Consider the following 19,669-nt stretch of genomic DNA (forward strand, 5'->3'; position numbering starts at 1 on the left):
AGCCATTCTCCAACTGATGGACATCCATTCAGTTTCCAGTTTCTAGCCACTACAAAAAGGGCTGCCACAAACATTCGTGCACATACAGGTCCCTTTCCCTTCTTTATAATCTCTTTGGGATATAATCCCAGTAGTAACACTGCTGGATCAAAGGGTATGCACAGTTTGATAACTTTTTGAGCATAGTTCCAAACTACTCTCCAAAATGGTTGGATTCGTTCACAACTCCACCAACAATGCATCAATGTCCCAGTTTTCCCGCATCCCCTCCAACAATCATCATTATTTTTTCCTGTCATCTTAGCCAATCTGACAGGTGTGTAGTGGTATCTTAGAGTTGTCTTAATTTGCATTTCTCTGATTAATAATGACTTGGAGCATCTTTTCATATGACTAGAAATAGTTTCAATTTCTTCATCTGAGAATTGTCTGTTCATATCCTTTGACCATTTTTCAATTGGAGAATGGCTTGATTTTTTATAAATTAGAGTTAATTCTCTATATATTTTGGAAATGAGGCCTTTATCAGAACCTTTGACTGTAAAAATATTTTCCCAGTTTATTGCTTCCCTTCTAATCTTGTCTGCATTAGTTTTGTTTTGTACAAAAACTTTTCAGTTTGGTATAATCGAAATTTTCTATTTTGTGATCAGTAATGATCTCTAGTTCTTCTTTGGTCATAAAGACCTTCCCCTTCCACAGGTCTGAGAGGTAAACTATCCTATGTTCCTCTAATTTATTAATAATTTCATTCTTTATGCCTAGGTCATGAACCCATTTTGACCTTATCTTGGTGTACGGCGTTAAGTATGGATCAATGCCTAGTTTCTGCCATATTAGTTTCCAATTTTCCCAGCAATTTTTATCAAACAGTAAGTTCTTATCCCAAAAGCTGGGATCTTTCGGTTTGTCAAAGACTAGGTTGCTATATTTGTTGACTGCATAACTAAGTTTCAAAACTCCCAAGTTAAGGAAAAATATTACAAGCAATAAGGAAAAAAAAAATTTAAATACTGCAGAGCTACAATCAGGATTTCACAAGAATTAGCAGCTCTGACATTAAAAGACAGTAAATTTTAGAACATTATATTTCAGGGAGCAAAAGACCTGGGGTTGAAACTAAAAATAACTTGCCCAGCAAAAATGAATATAATCCTGAATAATAACAACAACAAAAGTACTTTTAACAAGCTAAAAGAATTTCACCTATTTGTAACAAAAAGACCAGAACTCAATGGGACATTATACCCTGTACTCTGGAAACAGAACCATTTAACAAATAGTTAAAAGCCAAGCAATAGGCTAAGGAAATGAGCAAACAACAGAAAAAGATTTTGACCATAGAAAGTTACTTTCTTGGCGAGGAAGATCAAAATACACACACAAAAGACAATAAAGTCAAAGTTCTTATATCCAAAGCCTTCAAGAAAAATAAGACTTAATCTCAGGCCTGGAAGAATTCAAGGGGATTTTGAGGAGAGGCAGAAAAAAAAATTGGGAAGAGAAATGAGAGAGATGTAAAAGTAAGTATAAAAAGCCAGTGAAGTGAAGATTGCCTTAAAAACAAAATTGACCAAATAGAAAAGCCCACTAAGGAAAATAATTTCTTAAAAATTATTGTTGTCAAAGAGGACCAAAATGACATCATTATGTTAAGAGTCGAATTACAATGCGTTCAACTGTGGCTGATCAGAACAATATGAACTCAGAATATTCTGCCACAGGTCAGACACAAATAGTCCCTATGAAGATTTGGAATGGCTTTTTTAACTTTGTGCATCTTGTGGGTTTTGTTTTGTTTTGTTTTGTTTTGATCTAATTCAATTCTGCTTTTCTCAGAGTACAGAACCTTCTCTGATGAGGGCACAACATGCTGGGCAGTCCTGTGCCAGGGTCTCCCTAATCTATTCTATTGATTCCAATATTCTTAACAGAGATCTTGACAACGTCTTTGTATCACTTTTTTTTGACCACCTTGTGAGTACCTGCTCTGTGTGTATTCCCCATAAAATAGTCTTTTTGGCAAGTGTACATTTGGCACTCAAACAATGTGGCCTGTTTAACAGAGTTGTGTTCTTTGCAATAAAGTTGAAATGCTTAGCAGTTTAGCTCAAAAAAGGACTTTGGTGTCTGGCATCTTATCTTGCCAGGTGATCTTCAGAATCTCACTAAGACAATTCAAATGTAAGTGATTCTTTTTCTTGGCATGGTGCTGATATATTGTCCAGGTTTCATGGGCATACAATAATGAGGTCAACACATTGGCTCTGTAGACAGGGTGTGTTCAGGGAAGACTTAAATGTACCTGTGGGTGAAGGCTGCCAAGCCCTTTACAGGGTTGCTTTCCACCACTGGTATTCACTTGGATCCATCGAACTCACCTACTGCTCCAAAAAGATATAGCATGCACATTGGCCAACTCCAGTAAACCATTTCAGCATATAGGCTAAACCAGCATGAGGATAACCAAGGGGTCTCAAACCCTATCTTGAGTTATGGGGTATCTACCCCAAGCATGATTCCTTAAATTTTTGAATTAAGCATTTTGGGAAGGGTAAAGCAATTTACTTATTGTCAAATGATCAGGAAGAGCCAATGACCTAACTAACCTTTAAACAGGTGACTCATTGAAAAAAATTGTTGGGAAAATAGAAAACTAATTTGACAGAAACTAGGCATGGACTAACATCTCTCATTGTATATCAAAATAAGGTCAAAAATGGGTAAATGATTTAGACAAATGGATGATTCATAAGTGTAAGTTAGGTACGAAATTTACCTGTCAGATCTTTGGATACAGGAAGAGTTTATTACCAAATAAGAGATAGAGCATTAAGGGATATGAAAGGGATCATTTTGATTATGTGAAATTAAAAAGGTTTTGCACAAACAAAACCAATGCAGCAAAAATTAGAAGAAAAATAGGAAACTGGGGAGGGAGGAAATTTACAGCACATTTTTATGATAAAGGTCTCATTTCTCAAATATATAGGGAACTGAGATAAATTTATAAAAATAATTAAAAGTTATAAAAATAAATGGTCAAATATGTACAGGTAGTTTTCAGAACAAATCAAAGTTATCAATAGTGATATGAAAAATGCCCCAAATTATTATTTATTAGAGAAACTTACCTAGTACCACCTCACACCTATCAGATTGGCTCACATTATGGAAAAGGAAAATGATAAATGCAGAAATGTGGATGTGGGCAAAATAGATACACTAATATACTATTGGTGTTGTAGACTGGTCTAAGCATTCAAAGAAACTGCTGGAATTACTATAAAACTGCATACTCAGGACAGCTAGGTGTTGCAGTAGATAGAGCACCACCCCTGAAGTCAGGAGGACCTGAGTTCAAATCTAATCTCAGACCCTTAACACTTCCTAGCTGTGATCCTGGGCAAGTCACTTAACCCCAATTGTCTCAGAAAAAACAAAAACAAACAAAAAATTGTGCATACCTTTTGAGCCAACAATAGGTCTGTATACCAAAGAGATCAAAGGAAAGGGAAAAAATAATGTATAAAGGTATTTTATAATAGTTCTTTTTTGTGGTGGCAAAAAACTGGATATTGAGGAGTTGCTCATCAATTGGGGAATGGCTGAACAAGTTGTGGTTTATGACTGTGATGGAATATTATTACACTAGAAGACATGATCAACAGGATGGTTTCAGAAAAACCTGGGCAAACTTGTATGAAGTGATACAAAATGAAGTGACCAGAGCCAGGAGAACAATCTACACAGTAACAGCAATATTGTAAGGATGACTAACTGTGAAAGACTTAGCTACTCTGATCAATACAATTCTCCAAAACAATTCCAAAGGATGAAAATTCTCTCCACCTCCAGAAAGGAACTAATGAGCTTTGAGTACAGATTGAAGCATACTTTTTTCACTTTTTTGGTTTCTTGTTTCTTATTTTTTTGCCACATGGCTAATATGAAATGTGTTTTGCATGACTTCACATATACAATTGATATTATATTCCTTTACATTTCAGTGGGTAGGGGAGAAGTGAGACAGATAGAAGGGGAAAATTTTAAACTCAAAAAAATTTTTTTAAATGAATGTTAAAAGTAAATAAAACATTTTATGTAAAATAAAATAATTTAAAAAGAGGAACATAATCCCTGTTTGTTCTCTTCTTTTAACTCTTCAGTGACATAACTGTGGGACTTCCTGTGAAGGTTATCTAAGGATTGACTCTTCATTCTGCCAGCATGGCACTAGATGCTTCAGTTTGAGGAGCTCAAGCCTGGGTACCTAACTATCTCTTAAATTTGGTTGCTTTGAACATTAATCTTGAGATTAATCTGTGCTTGGACATATCTAAATCTTGTGCATTTAAGAGGTCTGGAGATCTTGGGTCTTCTGTTGATCCTGGTTACACACTGGGAAAAGTCCCTGTCAACAACTTCAGAGTTTCTTAAAGATGATCACTGGAGTCCCAAGCACTGGTCTGTCTTGCCAGAAGACAGGACCTTGGAAAGAATTGTTTGCACGATGCAAAGCTGAGGTAAAATTCAAAATGGCTATTTAGTCATCCTGCAAATTTGTTCATCTTCTAAGGTTTAATTCTCAACATCCTGGCAAGAGTCCAACAGTAATTATAACTGCTCCTTAAATTTTTACCAAGTCATTCACACAAGAGCTTTTTAAGTTAAGCTTTTCTTTTGTGTGTAGGAAAAAAATATTTGAACCATACTTGATTCATATTGTATATTGAGTACTTTTCTATTCCACAAGCTGATATAATTGAACTTGAGCCAAACTTGAGTTTTAATTATTTGATTGTTGATTGTTGTCCTTCATAATCAAAGAGGATAAAAATAATGTATAATATGTCTGACTGTCTGATCAGTTGGCACAAATAGTCTGTATGCACATTTGGAATTGAGATGTTTCTAAATCTGTGCATCTTGCATCTTTTTTGAGCTATTGCAATACCCTTTTTTTCAAACAGCACATCATCCAGCCATGGTCCTGTGCAGTATCTCCCATGTCTCACAATAGAGAGATCTTCAGAGTGTCCCTATATAAAGACCTAAAGAAGTTTAGAAATGAGGAGGATTTTAGAGAAATGACAATATTTTCTGTTTTGGACATAATGAGTCAGAGATGTCTCTGGTATTCCACTTTCTGATGTGCTTCTGACTTTCCTTGTCACCACCATTACTTAACTGTATTGTCGTGGTGGAACTTTTCTCAGTACCTGGGGCCTTCTATCTTCCTTCACCAGCTCCTTCTCCCCCACCCCCAATTCCTTCATCATACTAGTTTCTTTTTCCCATTAGTGAATTCTGTTCTTTCTAGGTTACCATTTTGGGATTGGGCCAAGGTCACCATGCTTCCTTCACCTCCTGGTTGTACTGACTTCCTCCAAGCTTTATTACCATTCCCAAGCACAGGTACATACCTATCTGTCTTTTTTATTAGTTGTTTCCCCCCATCAGAATGTAAACTCCTTGAGAACAGGCATTATAGTTAGCCAAGCAGCTCAATGTATAGAGCACTCACCCTTGAGTCAGGAGAACTTGAGTTCAAATTTAGCCTGGGACATTTACAAGTTGTGGGACCCTAGCCAAGTCATTTAACCCTGATTGCCTCCAAAGAGAGATAATAGTTTTTTTTTTTCTTTTTTGCTTATATTTTTTAATCCACAGAGTTTAACAAAATATCATGGTGCTGACACATAAGATGAATTTGATAAAATTTATGTCTGCCTGTTTGCCTCTAGCATATCAGGTTTGAAATATCTATTAGTCAAGTGGTAAAATGGGTATAAAGCTCAGGGGAGAATATGGAAATGGATATATAGTTAAATCATGGGAATTAAGGGGTTTACTTAGAATGAATGTCAGAGATTTTAGAAAAGGACAGAATAAGGCCCGAAAATTAAGGAATATCCACAGTCAGAGGGTGTAATATGGTTGAGGAGCCAGCAAAAGAGATAAAATAGCAACCCAGTAAGATAAGTTTTAGGAAAACCAGGAAAGAGTGATGTCAGGAATTTCTGTAGCAGAGAGAATTCTGGACAGATTAGTCAGCAGTGCCAAATGAAACAAATAGGTGGAAGATCAAATCCGGCAATTATGAGATCATTTGGTAACAGGTGGAAGATCAAATCTGGCAATTATGAGATCATCTGGTAACACATAGGGCACATATTCTAGACTTATAGTCACTCTACCCTAAAGTACCCTTATTATTTATTGGGGACTGCAAATGTTTAACTAAGGAAAGAATTTGTGTTAGCCAGTCAAGAAGCATTTGCAAGACATAAAAGTTAAGGGTGAACCTCGTTCTAGATTTGAGTAGATCACTTTGTACCCTGCAAAGGTTATAAAACTTTTGAGTAGGTTCATTTGCACCTTATAAAGACTATATAAGTTACTAATTTGCATATGGAAAGGTCCGGGAAGCTGTTGAGCTTCCATCAGAAACAATGAACTTGCCCCAAGGCATAGAATGTCTCGGAACCTTTGCCCCACCCATTCACTTTCAAGGACAAAAATAAAACAAAATAAAACAATTCCCCCTCCCCCAAAGCAAACTGGGGAACCCTGAACCCAAGAACTGTTTGGTGATTATTGGGCAAGCAACTTTGCTTTCAGAGGGAAAGATTTGGGAAATATACTTACTGGATCATAAGTCAAGGTGAATTTTCTTGCCTGAGGACCCAACCCAGTAGTAAGAATTGTTCAAAGGAGAGGCCAAAGTTTACTTCTTATCTAAGTGGTAACCAACCTTTCTGTCAAGATCTCTAAGCAACAGGCCTATAAAGGCCTCAGTTTTAAGGTAAGGATCCCTGTTACTTCTGAAAGACTAATGATATTCCTTTTGAAAACTGCAACTGATTTTAAAGGGAAACTAAAGCTAAAGGTAGCTTGAGTAGGTTCAGGAGACTGGAGAGGTGGTGAGGGAAAGCCATAGAGATAGAAGGCCAGAAATTTGGTCACAGATTTGGCTTTCTTTTCTCCCCTTTTCGCTTTCCCAGAATGGGTCTGTCCCTTCAGCAATATAGAAGTCTCAAATTATCCCAGAGCTCTCTACCATGTCCCTCCTCTAATCCCAGCGTAGTGATTTCTTTTTTTTTTTTTTTTTTTGGGGGGGGGGAATCCCAACACTTTATTTTCTATTTTTTTTTTATTTAATAGCCTTTTATTTACAGGTAATATGTATGGGTAACTTTACAGCATTAACAATTGCCAAACCTCTTGTTCCAATTTTTCACCTCTTACCCCCCACCCAGCGTAGAGATTTCTAATCACATCTGTTTCAGAAGTTTAGGCTGCATTTGTGCCTGATGGGTACCTGGTCCGCTACATTAAGAACCCACATTATCCCCTAAATTGCCAAGCATTCAAACTCTTCTGCAGAGAGCACAACTCTGTTGGACTGGCCACACTGTTCCAACGCCACTCAGTGCACCCTCGCCAAAAAGCGCACACAGGGCAAGCGCTCATGAGGTGGTCAGAAAACCCGATACAAGGACACTGCAAGGACACTGTCAAGGTCTCAGCTTTGGAATTCATGGCAGGACATGGGAGACACTGACACAGAGCCGCCCTCATCAGAGAAGGTGCCGTGCTCCAAGAGCAAAGCGGAATTGGATTAGCTCAGAAGAAACAGGAGGTGCACGAAATTAGAGAATTCACCCAGATGTTCGTGGGAACTATTTGTGTCCGACCTGCGGCGGAGCATTCTGAGCGCGTAGTGGTCTGATCAGCTACAGTTGGAGACTGTAACTCGACTCTCACAGTGATGTCATTTTGGTCCTCTTCCAGAACTAAAGACAGCCACCATCCAATGAATCAACCAGTCAAGAATAGGATATAAAATTTGATTTGTCCACTAGATGGTGCTATTCCTAAATCACCAATCACGGGATGTTCTAAAAATCTGATGCTTACGCAAATGCTTCCTTCCACTTTGGTGTACATCCCATAACTTCTGGGCTCTGGGGGGCAAACTAAAACCCAGATTGTCCAAATTCTGAGTCTAGTCTAGAGAATATTAAATAGCACTCTGGATTATCAAAATATAGGAAAAAAATCTGGGATTATCAAAATATAGGAAAATCTGGATTATCAAAATATAGGAAAATATAGGGATATAATTATCCCTTCCACATCAAAGGTGTTAGGAGGATAATGCTCTGCAGTCTGTCAGTCCTCCCTCTGTACTTGAGAAGAAGTCTGAATTATTATGCTATTAAAAGATTAAAATATGTTATTTTATAATACTGTGTATATATTTCATGCATTTCAGAGTTTCTAAACAATTTCTGTATCATCTGCTGGCCTTTGTATATCATCTGCAGTTTGAGCAAAAAAATCCCCCAAAATTCTTATTTAATCTTATGCCAACCTTTAATCTATCAAAATCACAATGTGGAAGGAATAACTGTACATGTTGTTCCCCTTTCATTTTTGAAGAGGATCAATGACATTACAGGGTAATGTCTGACTTGTTCCTGAATTGGATTTAAGTGGGTTGCACAAAATCAGCAGCCTCAGTCTTTCTTTCAGTTATTGAAGTCCAGTGATATCTTCCATGTCTGATCAACTCTAAGCCCTCCACAATATCTGTTTCAACTGCTCTTATGGCCATTGTTCTTTCATTTTGGGGAAAGTCTTCACATGCCTGAAGTAGGTAACCCTCTAACTCACCATCCAGTTTCAGATCTGTCTAGTTTAGCCAATGCTATCTGGGTGTAACCACTGTAGAGTTGGGGAATCAGTTAAGACACTAAAGGTAAATGAATAGCACTGAAAAGTATTTGGGAAGTCCTCACACCAGTGGTGCTAGCTTTTCTCAACACCCTATATACCCCAAGATACATAGATTATGATCAAATGACATAACATTTATAAAGGGAATAACAGTACCTGATACTATATAAATGTTATCATTATTATATCAGACATATCAAAAATGAAAGGAAAATTGTTAAATATTCTCATTTGAGCAGCCTCCATCCAAATCCCTTTTAGAAACCTCCAACTTTCCTTCCTAGCTTTTTTCCCTCCCTGAAGTGCCCATTGATCAATACTGAAGTTTTCAGTTCTTCATAGACAATGAATGGGAAAGAACAATAAAAGGATTTGAATATCTGGGGATCCACATCAGGATTAGTAGGAAAGATCTATAGCTCAAAAAAAGGGTATAAAGAACCTTTACTCACCTCTGTTTACTGAAAATAACATTTTCTACAACTTCTAGGCTGCATTAATCTTTTATTATTTACTTTCCAAAGGTCCCTATCTGGTTCAGTTTTAGTAAATAACTTGGTCTACTTTCAACTTTTCTATAGGGATTCTAGTGACAGCACATACAAATTTAGATTATAGCTGAAGGCAACAGAAGGCTATGATCCCTATTTCCCTCCCCACCACCACCACCAAGATCCATCGCCATTAACATCTAGCATCAGACAAGCCTCAGTGCCATTGTCCCTTTGTTCCCTGTATTCATACAATGACTGATCAGAAGTGGCTCTATCACTGGAATAAAGGAATTCTTACTCCCAAAATCAATGGCTTTTTCACCACTTAATAGGACTAGAACACACAATTGGTTCCGTTCCCCACATGATGTATGGTTAGCAAAAAGCTTCTCTCAAGAGCAAAGAACAAGGAAATTGGGAACTTAGGCCTGTCTGCATCTACATGCAAGTCCTGGCCTTCCCCCCTTTTTCATGCAACTTCTTGAGTGAGTACTCTCCAAGACACCCATCAAGGAGAAAATGGAGACCATCATTTGCTGAACTCTCAGTGAAAGGGGAAGGATGATCATCAGAAATCATTCTTTCTCTTTCTGAATTAGTTATCCCTTCCATATTATAACTTTCCTCATTGTGATTCCAATATATAGCAAATTGGCATAAGAAATTAAATGGGAATGGGGGGGGGGAGTTTTGTGGAAGCCCCAGATGACATGCAAAGGTCAGCAGAAGACAGAGAAAGTTTAGAAATTCAGAAATATATAAAATATGTATATATATTATTATATAATGTCAACATAACTTATTTTTTAATGACATGATAATTCAGATTTCTCTCCTACAAAGGAGGCAGGTCCAAAAATTTTTACACATATTTGTCAGATCATGGGAGCACCATGCCCCTAACTTCGAAGATATGAAAGGGATAACTATATAATTATCACTACTTAACAGGCCCAGAAAAAAATTTAAATATGCTACTTGAGATTTATATGTTTCTCTTAAGTTATTTAAGTTATTGCCTTTTATTATTGAGAATGGAAGAAAATAGCAATGATATGAAGAGGACAAGTGATGATATGAGTTTTGAGGATTGGTCTTCTCCCTACCACCTCCATCTAAGGACTCCTGTCACTCACTACTCTTTTCACTTGTTCTCATGGGAGAAATGCAAGATGATGAGGAAAGAAGCAGTGAGACTTAGGACTGGATTCATTGTGAGTAATGGAATTTGCAAGAGGATAAAACAGAGACTCTAGTAAATAGGTCTATAACCAATGGGCCAAGGAGACTCTTTTCCAAAAGAACTCCTGTTCTGAACTCCCATGAAGCTAGATTCATCCTGGAGACAGACTAACTTCAAAGAGAAAGGATTGGGTTTTTTTTCTGACTCTCTCATGTACTTCACAGTTAGGAATAAAAGAGAGATAATATATGTAAAGTACATTATCAATCTTAAAGCATTATGTAAATATAGAATTTGCTATATATTATATGATGTTAGAATATATTCTATAATAAGACATAATATGTAATTATATATAATATTATAGAGTTTGGATTATATACAAACTTATATATTACATAAATATATTACATGTTATATATTTATGTTATATTATATGTAAATTATTATTATTATGCCTAATTATGTACTATTGGGAAATTTTCTAAACAAAGCTTAGGTATGATTCATATCTATGTTCTCCCCAAGAAAGATGAACACATTTACTTCAAGAAAAGAACTCAATGTACAAAGTAGTTATCAAATATAGGACAGCTATCTATTTTCTTTACCACAAAAGGAATGCTCAAGTAAAATGGTACCCTTTTCTTACTTTGATATTTGTATTTATTGAAAGGGATAAATGTCCATCAATTGAGTTTTGGCTGAACATGTAATGGAATACTATTCCGTTCTATAAAAAATTATGAAAAACATGGAAACACTTGCATGAGATAATAAGAATGAAATGAGCAGAACCAAGAGAACATTGTATACAATAACAATATTGTTTTCAGTACAACATTCAACAAGTCATTTTGTCTATTATAAACACTCAAATTAACCACAAAGGACATATGAAGAAAGGTACTATCTGTATACAAGGAAAGAACTGATAAATGGAAGTATAAACAGAATGGTTTTATATATTTATACATTTTTGTGTCTAATGGCATTCATCTTGGGTGGGATAGGGTGGGGAAGGGAAGAAATAAAAGGGGAAGAAAGTTACATAATAACTTTATTATATATTCTAAAAGAATAGCAAGTTGTACATAATATATTTATAGTTTTGTGCACAATCATCTTTTTTTTTCGATCTTACTATATATTATGGAAATGCTTATTTATTTCTTAAGTTTAGAAAAAAAATTTTAAAGGAAAGGACAGAAGTAGCTCCTCAATTCTTGGAAAGAAATGGACAATCTGTGAAGGCCCAAAAAAGAGCAGCCTCTCAAGAGGAAAAAAAGAGAACAGATTACTGAAGACACAGATGATTATGCTATTTACCTATAACTTATACAGGCTTTGAGGATGATGGCTAGAAAATATTGACAACTAAAATTTTGGGATAAATATGGGACAATTGCATATTGCCTATATGTGATGTGTGACAAAAGTATGAATTTTTGATTTCTCATTTTAAGGTAGAGATAAGTTTTTTTCACACAAGGATGTTCCACTTTGAGGTTGGAATCAATAACCCAAGAAGGTAAGCCAAGGCAAAGAATTTTGGAAGAAATAAAGCAGAAAAACAGGAAGAGACAGCAACTGGTATGAAGACACAAGGTAAAATCTGAGAGTCAAAAAGTTAACTGGGCAATGAATGAATATGATTTACTTGGGCACTTGCCCAAATGGAGGTTCCACAGCTCAATCACATGGCAGTGGGAACATGTTTTTGCCTTGGTGAATCTGAAATGCTGTTTGTTCTATATTTAATCTGGGCCCAGGTCTATAAGTAGCAACCAGTTATTCTGGTTTCCAGGGAAATTTCAAATTTTAGTAGCTAGTTCATGAATCCAGGAGATCCTGAGTTAGTGTTTGCTATCCACTAGAAGGTGACTCCCACAGCCTAAATCACTTATCTTAGAAGGTGCCTACTGATGGAATCATCCTCTACCCGAAAAAAAGAATGTATGAGTCTCACTTGGCTAGCCAGGAGATATGGACCTTAGTAGAAGCAGTTCAAGTCTGTGAGTCATAGATTTAGAGCTAAAAGATTCCTCAGAAACTATTTGTTTAATCCAGCCTTTTCATTTTATAGACAAGGAAACTGAAATTCTCATTGTTGTGGTTCAATAAGCTCCAATTCTTCATGATTTCATTTGGGTTTATCGGCAAAGATGCCAAAAGTTTACCATTTTCTTCTTCAGGTCATTTTATGTATGAGGAAACTGGGGCAAACAGGATTAAGTGACTTGTTGAGGGTCACACAGCTAGGAAGTGTCTGAGTCCATATTTGAACTAACTCCAGAGCCCGGCACTCTATCTACTGGGCCACCTAGCTGAAATTCAGAGAGAGATAAGTAGTTATCATTAGCAGAAAAAATTAGAACTTGTACTCTCTGACTTAAGTCAAAATCATAAGAACAAAAGGAAATCAAGACAATCATGACCGAGGATTATACACATGGTGATTATAAAGTGCTGTTTAGCAGTCCCACAAGAGACCCTTTGCCCTTCTTTTTTGTGGGGTAACTGGGCTTAAGTGACTTGCCCAGGGTCACACAACAGGGTCTTGAGATCGAATTTGAACTCAGGTCCCCTTGACTTTAGGGCCACTAAGCCATCTAAGTGCCCCAAGCCTTGATTTTTCAAAAACTATATAATGGTAGGGAAGAGTTCTTGCTTAAATGTAGTTGTTGGAACTCTATATTTGGAGGTTGTTGTTTTTCAGCTGTTTAGTCATGGCTGATTTGACCCCATTTAGGGTTTTCTGGGCAAAGATACTGGAATGGTTCACCATTACCTTTATTAACTTATTATTTACAGATGAGGAAACTGAGGCACCCAGGATTAAGTGACTTGCCCAGGATTACCCAGATAATAAGCATTTGAGGCCAGATCGAAGTTAGGTTTTCCTGATTCCAAACCAGATTTTCTGTCCATTGTACACCCTAGCTGCCCACTTCAAGAGCCATCGATAAGCAATTACTCTATCATCATCTAAATGGTATGCTTCCTTAGTTCTGTGAAGAGGTTTTAGATCTCTAGAAGCAACATCTTTTTTTGTTGTTTTGTTTTGCTTGTTCTTTGCTGACTTGGAAACAAATCAAGTTTTAAATTAAATTATTGCTTTAAAGTAGCAACTTCTTCTTAAGGGCAGCTAAATGGCACAGTGGCAGCCTGAGACACTTAACAGGTACTACAGCATAACCTTGGGCAAGTCACTTACCCTCAGTTACCTCACAAAAAACAAAACAAACAAACAAACAAAAACACCTCCATTCCTCCCAAAAAGAAATAAAGTAGCAATTTCTATACTAAGCAGATTGCTGGCTATATTAGGCTTTCATTCATATCACTTTACAATTTCTTCTTTATCTGGGACCATTTGTCAAATTTCATCAATATTCCCTGTACATCAAAGTTTTACATCAAAACTGTCTTTTGGTCAAAGATTTTGAAAACCCACAAGGGCTTTATAACATTTATTTTTCCATTGATATTCCCTCATATCAACTTCTTTTGAACCAAATTGTAATTCCCTTTGAGTATATGTATTATATTTCTAGATATTTACTCCATAATACTTAGTACATGCCCAGCATATGGTAGATACTGGATAAATTCTTGATTGATTATGATCAGTGACCAGGGAAGCTGAGGTTGGAGACAAGAACAGCAAAGGATTGGTTTGGCAGCTATTGTGAAACCTCAGTTCTAGAAGTAGGGATAGTAGCAAATCATCACAGAGATTGTTTTAGAATTATTCAATAGTTTATTGCAGATTTTCATTTTTATGTCCCTAATTCAGAACACAGGCGATGAAAGGATTACAACTTGCCTAGCCCCTCTCTAAAAGGTTTGGTTCTAGCAAACTTTTTAGCAGGTTCTAAAAAGCTAATGCATGAGTATAAAGACCTCTCTCTCTTTAATACCTTGTGAGGTAACTCATATAATTATTATCCTTTTTCTTTTACAGCTAGAAAAACTGAGGCAAAAAGGAGGGAGGTGATCATAGACTTGTTGCTCTGCAGTTGGAAGGCCACTGAATCTAAGCTCCTCATTGTATATATTAGCAAATTGAGTCCCAGTAAATGGAAGAAACTTGCACAGTATGAAATAGGTAGTAAATTTCAGGCATAGGATTTGCATTCTGGTTATGACTACAGATCCAATATTCCTTTTGCATAGCCCACTGATTCTTCTGTAATGAACATTTCATTGTCACACAGCTAGTGAGATTATATATATTGCTAAAGCAATTGGAGTTAAGTGACTTGCCTAGGGTCACACAGCTGGCAAGTGTTAAGTGTCTGAGGCCAAATTTGAACTTAGGCCTTCCTGACTTCAGGGCTGATACCCTATCCACTCCACCATCTAGCTGCCCTATCTAGATAATAATTCTAATAACTGATTTCATACAGTGTTTTTTTCCCTCTGAGGCAATTAAAGTTAAATGATTTGCCCAGGGTCGCACAGCTTGGCAATGTTAAGTGTTTATAGTGTTTTAATATTGATAGAGTACCTTTACATATGTTTTCTCATTTGATTATCAAAAGAATCTTAGGAGATGTGATCAACAAGAGGGAGAACTAGACATTTTTTCTTTTTGTCTTCATGAATTTTTTTTAAATAGCATCTTATTTTTTCCAAATACATGCAAAGATAGTTTTCAAACCTTTGCAAAACCTTTTAGCGAGCGCAGTAGCACCTAGGACACCCCAGAATCAGCTGGAGTCAGGATAAGCAAAAGTCTTTTATTCTTGGTCCCCAGATGCAAGATTGAACAGGATGGAAGCAGAATCTCTGTGACAGACTTCTCCTTGTCTACTGCCAAGAGTGTGTCCCTGGCTAGTTCTTCTCCACCCCCTAGTCCCTCCTACAATCCTCTATACACCAATCATTGAGCCAGCACGGATAGTGGAAAGGACCATTTTCCAAGCATATTCCCATAGAGCATTGTCCAATCAGTAGTTGGCCTCAAGTGCTCAGCAGTCCCGACCTCAGTGCATCAATCCAATAGTTTCAGCCCTTTACAAAACCTTGTTCCAAAATTTTCTCCCCTTTTCCCCCCACCTCCCTCCCCAAGCAAGCAATCTGATATAGATGCATGTGCAATTCTTCTAAACATATTTCTATATTCATTATACTGCACAAGAAAAATCAGATCAAAAAGAAGAAAAAGAGAATTTTTAAAAAAGCAAACAAACAACAAACAAACAAACAAACAAAAAAGATGAGAATACTGTTTTGATCCACATTCAATCTCCAAGGTTTTCTTTCTGGATGTGGATCACTCATTCCATCACAAGTCTATTGGAATTGCTTTGAATCACCTCATTGTTGAAAAGAGCCAAATACATCACAGTTGATCGCTACATAATCTTGTTGTTACTATATACAATGTCCTCTTGGTTCAGCTATCATAATCTCTTGAACCTTTTTAAAATAGGAATTAGGCACAAGAGATAAAGTAATTTAGTAGGCTCCATTGTCTAGGACAACAAGAAACCTAATGAGGTAAAAACCTAATGAAGTAATGATAGAGAAGACTAATTTCTAATCTCATAGGTACTAATTTAGCACTCTTTTCCCTACTACCTCTGGTACAGCTAACACATCCTGCAACTTAACTAAACTCTTCCCTTCTCCTCCATCAGGGTTGTAAAAGGCAGAAGCTATAATAAAATCTAGGCAGAGGACTGAGCAACAGAGGGAACTTGCGCAGAATACCAAGATGTGTGGCTTTATAATATTTCACTCATTCTGATTCTTTTTGTACAGCAAAATAACGGTTTGGTCATGTATACTTATTGTGTATCTAATTTATATTTTAATATATTTAACATCTACTGGTCATCTTGCCATCTGAGGGAGGGGATGGGGGAAAGAGGGGAAAAATTGGAACAAGAGGTTTGTCAATTATCAATGCTGTGAAGTTACCCATACATATAACCTGTAAATAAAAGGCTATTAAAAAAATAAATAATATTTCACTCATAAGGAAAAAAGTCCAGTGTTCAGTTAGGGCTAGTCCTCTCAGAAGTCACTTGGAACAGAGAATGAAACCAGTAAAAGATGAACTGTCCAGTTTAGAAAGAGTTTTAAGTTTAAAGATCTTTAGTTGTAAGGTCTAACCTCCAGGGAAATTGCCAAGGGAACAGAATTAGAAAATGAGCAATAGGGGACTATAAAGAGAAAAAAATAAAAAGACTGAAATTACCAAAAATTTCAAAAGGAAAAAAACTCAATTAAAGACCTGAGCATAAAGAGCTAAATCAACAGGGTTAATATTAATAATAGAAGGAAATATGGCCTCCAGATCAAATAAGTAAGTCTATAAATAAATATTTCAGGACAAAAGAAAAATTAATACTTGATGAGATAGAGGCCCTTCAATGGATTCCCAAGAGAGGGGTAAACTTCAATAAAATATTCCTGAATGGTTTAAAAGAGAAATAGAAATAATTGACGGAAGACAGAAAAGAAAGATTTGAATCGGTAGAAACAAATCTCATTCAAGGAAACAAACAAGATAATAACTGACTGGAAATACAAATACCCAGAAGTGAAGAAGAGAAGGAAAAAATAAGAATGTTAAAAGAAAATATGATCTCCACAAAAACAAAATATAGATCTTGAAGACAGGATTAGTAGAGATTATAGTATTATTGATTTCCCAAAAGGACATGTTAAGTAAACAAAATTTGAACACTACAATGCAATAAATAATTGAAGAGGGAAAAAAAAGAAATAATAGAAGGAAACTGTCTGGAACTTCAGAACATAGAAAATAAAGTGACAAAGAAATTCACAAATCACCTTCAGGAAAAAATTATAAGACAATGATTAAATTGAACAAATTTGATGGCAAACAACAAACATTTTACAAAATGATCAGGAAAAAGACTTTCAAATATAAAGAAAAGGAAATGTGAATAAGGCAAGACTGTTTTGCACTAATAAATGCAATAATGAGTGAAATATGTTCCAAGAGCCAAGGAGATCAAGATATAATCCAAGGTAAAATCCCTTGCTATTTTGAGCCTTATAATCAATAATAAAAGATGGACATTCAATTAAAAAAAGTATTCCTAGAAAGAAAATCCAGTCCAAACAGATTATTTGCTTCTCAAACACTACAGACAACAGAAATACAAAAGTAAATAAATAAATAGATCAAAAACAACAAAATAACAACAAAGGGATATCTTTCAAAAAGTACATAAAGGACAACAGTGAAAGAGAAAGGTAAACAAAAGAAACGGGCCTGAAACATCATTATGGATTAAACTTCACAACTGCCTAATGGTAAATTAATGTTTTTAATGACACTAAATTACAGAAAAGAAAGACATTTAAAGGGGCGAAGGAGAGAAAGAAAATAGAAAGGAATGTGTGATATACCTTAAACAAGTCAAATATAAACAATGAAAAGAAAATAACTTCTATAATCTCTTGGTAGAAAATGAGATTATGGGAGAATGGATAAGGGTGCAAAAGAAGAGATTGAAATGGTAGAAAGGGGAAACATCTTGTTTCATTGGTAAGAGGGGATACCACTAAAGGAAAAAAAAAAAAAACAGATGTTCTATAAAAAGCGATGGAGACCTTACAGTCAGTATAATCTGCAGGAATTTAGTGTTTAAAGAAATCACTCATTCTGTCACAGAAGGGGAATCAGAGCTCCTGGGGACAACTGGCAGACAGGAGAGTGGGAGGGGCCTAGAGAGGAAATTGTTTGGCAAATGGGGGAGAACTGACCATAAGGAGGGCAAAAGTTAATAATGAATTGCACAGCAAGTCTATTTTGGGGTAACATCATTTTTTTGATTTGCAGGAATTGGTATTAGAGTTGAGAGCAAAATCTAAAAGGCAACATTTATAAAATGTTTAGAAAAGAGATCCCCAAATCAGTGTTAGATGCTTTAATTCCATTTGGAATACAGAAATTAAAGAAAACTAAATAAGAATATAGTATTATGAATCAAAGACTAAAACTTTAGAACAGACAGGGAAAAGAAATAATGAAGAGAAATGAAGGAAAGAAATGTTTTTTTTTTTTTTAAAAAAACATGCAGAAATTGAAAATTAATAAATCCAAAAGAACAAAATAAATTGAAGAGGAGGTGAGTAAAAGAAATTTTACTGCACTACTTAACTGAGCATGGAAAAAAGAGGGGAAGAAGTAAATAATTGAATAACTTTAAGAAATAAAAAGAAATTATCAAGTTAAGCAAAATTTAAAACTAAGAAAAAGAGTAACAGGTAGGAGGTGGGGCAGGAGTCGAGGGTAAGGAAGAGAGTCATTGGAATGGAACTACCTTATAGTAGATTAAGTTAAAGTAATTGGAGACAAAGTACTATATTTATAGAGAAAAAAAGAGGGAAGAAATCCTAATTCAGAAAAAAAAAGAACTCTATTAGAGACATGTAGAGGAAAATATAAGCCAGACTCATAAATGTAAATATGAATGGATTAAACAATTCAATAAAATGAAAATGAATGACAGATTGTATAAGCAAATAAAACCACAAAATGTGTTGCCTACAAAAAAAAAAAGAATAAAAATTGTACGTTGAAGAAAAACTTTTTATGTAAGAATTACAAAAAAGGTAAGACTGTAATCATCAAAGTAAAGCCCAACATTCATGGCATAAGAAGGGATAAACAAGAAAACTACATTATACTGAAAACAAACCAATATAATATTAAACTAAATATGCTTCAAATGCTTTAGCTTCTGAACTACAAGAACTGAACAATCCAATACTATTTAATTACTATTTATGTAATACAATAGTGACAAGGAATTTCAATGTCCCTCATTCAATTTTGGATTGTCTAAAAGAAAGATAAATAAAAGGAAGAATATCAAACTGAAAAACTCTATCTTCTCCTCACCCCTCCCCACCCCCTATCCCCTTAGCTAAGAACCTCACCTCATACTTTGTGAAAGTACTGAGGTTATTTGCTCTCTTCTTTATCTCTCTCAGATCCTTCTACCACTATTTTCTTCTTCATCCCTAACTCGGATGAAGAGGTGGCTCTTTACCTTGCCAACATGGCACAACTGACCCAATTCCATACCATCATCTCCAGCAGATTGTTCCTTCTATCATTCGTACTTCCTTCTTCATCTATGTCTCCCTGTCCACTTATCTATTGCCTACAAATATTTCCTTGTGTCCCCAATTCTCAAAAAAACCTCAATTGATCCATCTATCTTTGCTTGTTTTCATCTCATATTTCTCTTCA

This window comes from Sarcophilus harrisii, chromosome 1 (genome assembly GCF_902635505.1).
Source record: "Sarcophilus harrisii chromosome 1, mSarHar1.11, whole genome shotgun sequence".
Lineage (NCBI taxonomy): Eukaryota > Metazoa > Chordata > Mammalia > Dasyuromorphia > Dasyuridae > Sarcophilus > Sarcophilus harrisii.